This window comes from Pantherophis guttatus, chromosome 12 (assembly GCF_059756535.1).
Source record: "Pantherophis guttatus breed Tessera chromosome 12, ASM5975653v1, whole genome shotgun sequence".
NCBI classification, from domain to species: domain Eukaryota; kingdom Metazoa; phylum Chordata; class Lepidosauria; order Squamata; family Colubridae; genus Pantherophis; species Pantherophis guttatus.
In genome coordinates this window covers 4,840,283-4,847,279 of record NC_142074.1, presented here as the reverse complement: position 1 = coordinate 4,847,279, position 6,997 = coordinate 4,840,283, and positions in this window count along the sequence as shown.

Sequence of the window (6,997 nt, the reverse complement as noted above, 5' to 3'; positions counted from 1 at the left end):
GATGGATGTTATGGGCCCCTAGATGGAAAGGCTGTCCTCAAGCAACTTTCTTCCCACCCACCCACTGTCCTCTGATCCCTAGTCTCTTCCTTTCCTGGAATTAATATGGCTGTGTTAGTTGGGATGGTGTCAATGTAAAAAGTGTGGAAGGACCTCCCCAATCCTCCATCCCTGAACAGGGAGGGCCCTTGTGGTACTTCACACCTCTTTTGCAAGTACATTCTTTAACAAAACAGGTCAGGGCAGCTGTCTTGCATCTTGGGCTTGAAAAAAAATGCAAATGACCAGATAGAGAGGCTCAGTAGTGGAGCCCTTCCTCTGAATGCAAATTCAGTTCAAAAGCAGGCAAGAGAGGCAAAGGGCAGGCCTGGTTTGGGGAAAAACCATGATGGTTTGATAGCACAGGAGCTGATAAGCTGAAAATGAGGTGGGAGACTGTGAAGAGTCTGTAAGACTTGCCCTAAATGGCCAAACCCTTTAATAAAGCAGTGGGTAAAACAAAGGGAAGATGTTTTGCCTGTCCAATTGAAGATGTATGTGAGCCACGTTTTATACAAAGAAGCCAGTATGTATCCAAGATTGAAAAGGTGAGAAAGGAACCCAGAAAAGGGCTAGACAGCAGCAGGCTGGAACTGCCAAAAAAGCCAATGCAGGCATACTGTAGACGGCATTCACAGAGCGATAGAATCAAGATCATGTGAAGTGTTAATGCCACTTTATAATGGTATTAAATCTTGGGGATTAAGTTGCAAACCTGCTCTTAGTGAAGGAGAAAGCTTCCACTCCATCATAGAGTCCTACTACTTCTTCTCTAGCCATCTATCAGTGATGTTCAAATATGTCCTGCCCCCAGCAAGCAAGGGGTTGGAGTGGACCAGATGTCTGTAGCATTTCACATTTAATAAATAAATAATATAGACTGCAATTCTTAAAACTTCAAAGTCTTCTTCACATGAAGCTTGACTTCTGGTTAAGGGTATCCATGGGGCAGGTGGGGAGATCCTTCCTAACTTACAGTTATTGGTGAACTATAATTTAGTATTATGAATTGCCTTAGGCCTTGAGTGCTCTGTCAAATTCTTCCAAAAGCAGTCAGGCGACTTAGCTATCGTTGCAGACTGTGAAGACAACAGGAAACAGGACAAGTTCCAATTGATCTTAATTACACTTCATTAAAACAGGCTATCTGCAGGTATTAGCTTTCTGCAAATGATTATTAACATTAAGTAGAGTTGAAGAATTGAACAAAACCCTAAATTGAGATTAATCTGAAACAGAAGGAAAACCTTACAATCTCCTTGTGGTCTTATTGAGTTTGCAGCTTGCCTTTCCAATATTTAAAATCATTTAAACAGGTTTTAGAATTCAGAGAGTAAGGAATGCAGTCAAAATAAATCCCTGCATGAAACCCTTCACGACATAATGGACAATTAGAAAGACAGTGAGGTCAGTTTTGTTATTTTCCTGCATACTGGAAAAGTGGAGATCCCAAATGCATCTTTTTGGGTGGGGGAGAAAATGTCATAACCTTGGTTAGATGGTGTGCTTTTCACCTCTTTTTAAATAGTGATCATCACATTATTTTGTTGCTTTGAAAATGTATAGCCCAGAGCTGTGTATTTATTTATTTATTTATTTATTTATTTATTTATTTATTTATTTATTTATTTATTTATTTATAATTTTTACTGGTTAATTTTTGATTTTTTTATTCTGAAAGTCAAAGTACAAGCTTCCAAAAAAGGAAAAAAATATAGTTTACAAACACAAAACAAAGTTTGACAAAACACTAAAAAATGTGCCTTAGAAAAGACAAAAGACAAAAATATATACACATATTGTCTTTTGTCTTTTCTATTTATTTATTGAATTTATATGAGCAAAGAATAACATGCCCAATAATAAACTAATAAAACATAGGTTCAATATCCAATAATAAACAAAAATAAAATACATTTCTCAAAAAAGCAGCAATTGAAATCAAATTAATAAATGAATTTGGTCATTATATAAATATCTTGAATTATCCTACTTCTGGGTTAAGTTTAATACCCAACTTGAAGCAAAACCAAGATCACATTGTACACCAAAGCCAAACACTCTATATTATGGCTTTAGGTTATTCTTAATTTGGATTTCTGCCCCCAGAAACAAGACCCTGGCAACGGTGGGTTTCCCTTTGCCAACAGTGGTGCCACCTCTATAGGTTCCCTTGGATTTTGTGATATCTGCCACCACACCCACCACAATCTCTTTTGACACTTCTTCAGCTTTGATATGCAAAGCTGTCTCTTCCTTTTCTTTTCTTTTCTTTTCTTTTCTTTTCTTTTCTTTTCTTTTCTTTTCTTTGGCAAGTTATATGGCCGGAAAGGGTGTCGATTTTCACAGCAAACAATTTTGAAAAAAGAAGCTTTCCTTGGTTTTATTGTCTCCAGAAGAAACGTTCAGCGAATTTTATAGCCCAGGAGAATCCTACAGAAGATTCACATAGAAACAAATACACACAGACAACCCCCTACTCTCTCTCTCCCTCTCTATCACACACACACACACACACACACACACACACACACACACACACACACACAAAGGTTTCCCATCGTATTGCATGTCTTATTTGCTCAACTAGAATATCACAGAGGCTCTAGAATGTGAAATACAACAAGCATTCACAAAAATTTGGCATAATTCAAAAAGTATAGATTTTATGTCATGCATGTCAAGTCTTGTAAGTGAACTGTACATAACATTTTAGCTAAATAACTAAAAAAACTAAATAACTAAAAATAATAACAACTCTCTGTCAATTGCATTAACAGAAGGAAAAAGTCAAGATCACGTGAACTATTATTACCGCTTTATAAGGTCTTGGTAAGACCACACTTGGAATGCTGCATCCAGTTTTGGTCACTACGATATAAAAAAAGATGTTCAGACTTTGGAAAGAGTGCAGAGAAGAGCAACAAAGATGATTAGGGAACTGAAAGCTAAAACATATGAAGAACGGTTGCAGGATTTGGGTATGTCTAGTTTAATGAAGAGAAGGGCTAGGGTGATATGATAGCAGTATTCCAACATCTGAGGGGCTGCTACAAGGAAGAGGGAGGCAAGCTATTCTCCAAAGCACCAGAAGGCAGGACAAGACGCAAGGGATGAAAACTAATCAAGGAGAGAACCAACCGAGAACCAAGGAGAAATTTCTTGACAGTGAGAACAGTTAACCAGTGGAACAACTTGCCTACCAGAGGTGTAGGTGCTCCATCTCTGCAACCTACATGGTGGTGGTAGTTGTTTTCCCAAAGTGGTGAAGTGAATTGCTGGGTAAAGGGGAACATGGTCCTCAGAATACTGCATTAATACCTTGGATATTTAGATGATTTTTTTGCTACCTTGAAAAATATTTAAATCTATGGACCTCCTGAGAGGAGGAAAGACGGGGGAACATGATGCTGCATACATCATGATGTTATACAAATGTTTCCAAGAATGAGATACCAACTTTTTTATTTCAAGACATTTGTGCAGTGACTTCATGATGGATTTGACATCATTGTGCCTTGTATAGGATGTCATGAATCTAACCCACCCCGTATATTGGCCATGGAATTACTGTTACTTCTTGCATGTTCTTTTCACTATGATACTTTCAGGACAGGTGTCCAAGATCCCAGATCAGGCGAAGCCCTGCCTATCACGATAGCTGGATTCTTGACAATGTGATCTCAGAGAGCTTTCTTTCTTTATTGATTTATATCCCATCTTTATTATTTCTTACAAATAACTCAAGGCAGTGAACACATCTAATCCTCCATCCTCCTCCTATTTTCCCCACAACAACCCTGTGAGGTGGTCTGGGATGAGAGAGACGGACTGGGCCAAGGTCACTCAGCTGGCTTTTGTGGCTAAAGTGGGATTTGAACTCACAGTCTCTCACTTTCTATCTTTGTGCTTCAATCCGTTGTCCCTTGTCATCTATATGTTCTCCTCCCAAGTAAATCATGTAAGATTATTGAGGTTGTACTGCCTGCTAAGCACAAAAGTGCTAGGATAGGGTAGGATAGGATAGGAGGGGAGGGGAGGGGAGGGGAGAGGAGAGGAGAGGAGAGGAGAGGAGAGGAGAGAAGAGAAGAGAAGAGAAGAGAAGAGAAGAGAAGAGAAGAGAAGAGAAGAGAAGAGAAGAGAAGATTCTTTATTGGCCAAATGTGATTGGACACACAAGGAAGAAGCTCTCAGTGTACTATACATACAAAGCGATATAAGATACCAATAGGCACCCAAAGCAGAGGCTAGAAACCATGGTTTACAGTCTAGGCTAGGGCAACAAAACACAGCTAAAACAAGTCATGCAGTATGGAAATCTCTTAAATTCCCACTGATGGTTGGCGAGGAAACCACCTCTCAATCATAGGAGGAGGGTTGGGTGAGTCTATGACGTATCTGAAGATGTGACTAGGAACTCGGGAAAACTTCTACCTTTTAATAAAATGTGTGAGTCGGAGAAAGAATCCCTGGCCTCCAGAACCATGCAAATGGCCTGCAAGCAGGAAGAACAAATAGCAAGAAGAGAAGCATAAACTTCCTTGAGGAGTTAACGCTGAAGTGTGGTGGCACGGAGAAGATTCCTCTGTTGGAGCAGAGCTTCCTCCTCCAGAAAAGGAAACAGGAGGGGCGTTCCCAAGACTGATGCCCCTTGTTCTTGAGGAGATGAAAGCCAGGCCGACATTTGTTTAGGGCTTGTAAATTCCAAGCCAATTGGCTCGGGTATCTGAATGTGAAAGGAAGCTTTGATAAGATCGGCTTGCTGCCCCTTTGTGAGACCAGTGCTTCATTCTTAACACCTCCCTGGAGTTTAGGGAACCACTTTAAAAGGGCCTTTGTCTTGCAGTTTGTCCAAAGCACTCACATCAAAAACAGCCTGGAAGATCAGAAGGCTTATTTGAAACTCCAAATGAAGGCTGGGAAGTGATAAAGCAACAATGACGTTAGACAAGGGGAGCCCCTTCTCCTGATGTCCGAAGAAGGGTTAATCATTGATCACTCCCAATGCAATGCATCTCCCTCCTGAGGAAGAGTTTTCTATCACCACCATCAAAGTGATGCCCAGAGAAGTGACCTTTTCTGAAGTTATCCTGTTTAGAGAGGCCGAAAGGAGGCGGGATGGAGAAAGGTACTCATTCATCCCAGGAAAAGGTTCATGGGGATCAGGCAATCCAGACAGGCCAGGTGAAACCTGGTTACTCTAGAGACCATCCTATTAAGCCATAACAGAATAACAGGATAACAAGAGTTGGAAGGGATCTTGTACAGGCAGAAGACCCTATATCATTCCAGACAAGTGGCTATCCAGTCTCTTAAAAACCTCCAGTTTTAGAGTATCCACAACTTCTGGAAGGAAGCCATTCTACTGATCAATTGTTCTTAGTGTCAGTAAATTTCTCCTTAGTTCTAGGTTGCATCTCTCTCTTTAACAAGCTTCCAACCATTTCTTCTTCTCCAGCCTTCAGATGCTTTGCAAAAAAAGGTTGACCCCTTCTTCTCTGTTGCAGCCCAAGTACTGGAACATGCTATCATGTCACCTCTAGTCCTTCTCATTAAACTAGACATACCCAATTCCTGCAACCTTTCTTCATATGTTTTAGTTTCCAGCTTCTTAACCATCTTTGTTGCTCTTCTGCTTTCCAGAGTCTCAACAACTTTTTTATATCATGGTGACCAAAACCGGATGTGGATCAAATATTACAATATGATATGATTATAGTATTATATAATGGATCAAAACCATGATGCGGTTGGTACTTCAATTCTCAGAATTCCCTAGGAATTCATGGGTGGCTGGGAATTGAAATTGACAAATCCTAAAGAGTCCGTTGCTCTAGCCCAACAATCAGAGACTGGTGATCAACTTGTTCAGCAACTGATCCGAGATTCTTTTAAACTATGATTTCAATTTTGCAAGCATTCTTAGAAAACGTTGTTTTATTTCTTCATATATCATTCTGTTTGTACCTCATGCACCAAGGTCACTGGCACTCTGTGTAAATGTTTCAGTAAGAACAAATACAAAAAACCCTCTTTCTGGATCAAGTCTAGCTTAGACTTCACAAGAGAAAAGGACAAAGAGCCAAATATGGTGAAATTTTTATCCAAAAATTGGAGCGTAAAGAACTGGTACTAGATAAGGGCTCTTGAGTCATGAGTCATGTTTTATCTCCAATGTATGTTTTGTCTCTTGGAAAAACAAGGACAAAAGAAAAGTCCTGGATGATTTATACTGATCAGCAGAGGTTAGAAGTAGAAAAAGAATTTAACAGAATAACAGAATTGGAAGGGATCTTGGAGGTCTTCTAGTCTAACCCCTTGCTCAAGCAGGAGCCCCAAAACCATTTCAGACAAAAGGCTGTCCAGTTTCTTCTTAAAACTCTCCAGTGACAACCTCATGGTGCTCATTTCCTTGTTGCACTGAGATATGCACCAGAAGTGGCCAAATTTTTGTGTTCTGATCTTCTGAAGGCCATTGGGAAAGGGGGGGGTCGATCATTCCCTGATACAGTGATCTCACAGGAAATATTTTCAGTCTAATTTGGGAAGATTTTAAGGTTTGAAATGGGAATAGATCACTGAGACACAAACATCTACTTCCCCACTTGTAAATTCACCTAGTTTATCATCAGTGCAATGGTGCAAAATGTGCTGAGCATGACACACAGGTCTTTGGCATGGCTTACAAACCATGATTGTCTTCCATATACTCACAATGGCACCCTAAAATGTTATGATTTCTAAAATACACAGAACCTTCACAATTTAGAATCATATATATTTCATAAATAGGACTGCATTGAAATAATAGCATGTATCAAGATTCATAATACAGATAGACCTCGACTTACCACAATTGAGCCCAGAATTTATGCCGCTGAGAAATTTGCTAAGTGAGTTTTGCCTCATTTTATGACTTTTCTTGCCACATTTGCTAAGTGAATCACTGCAGTTGTTA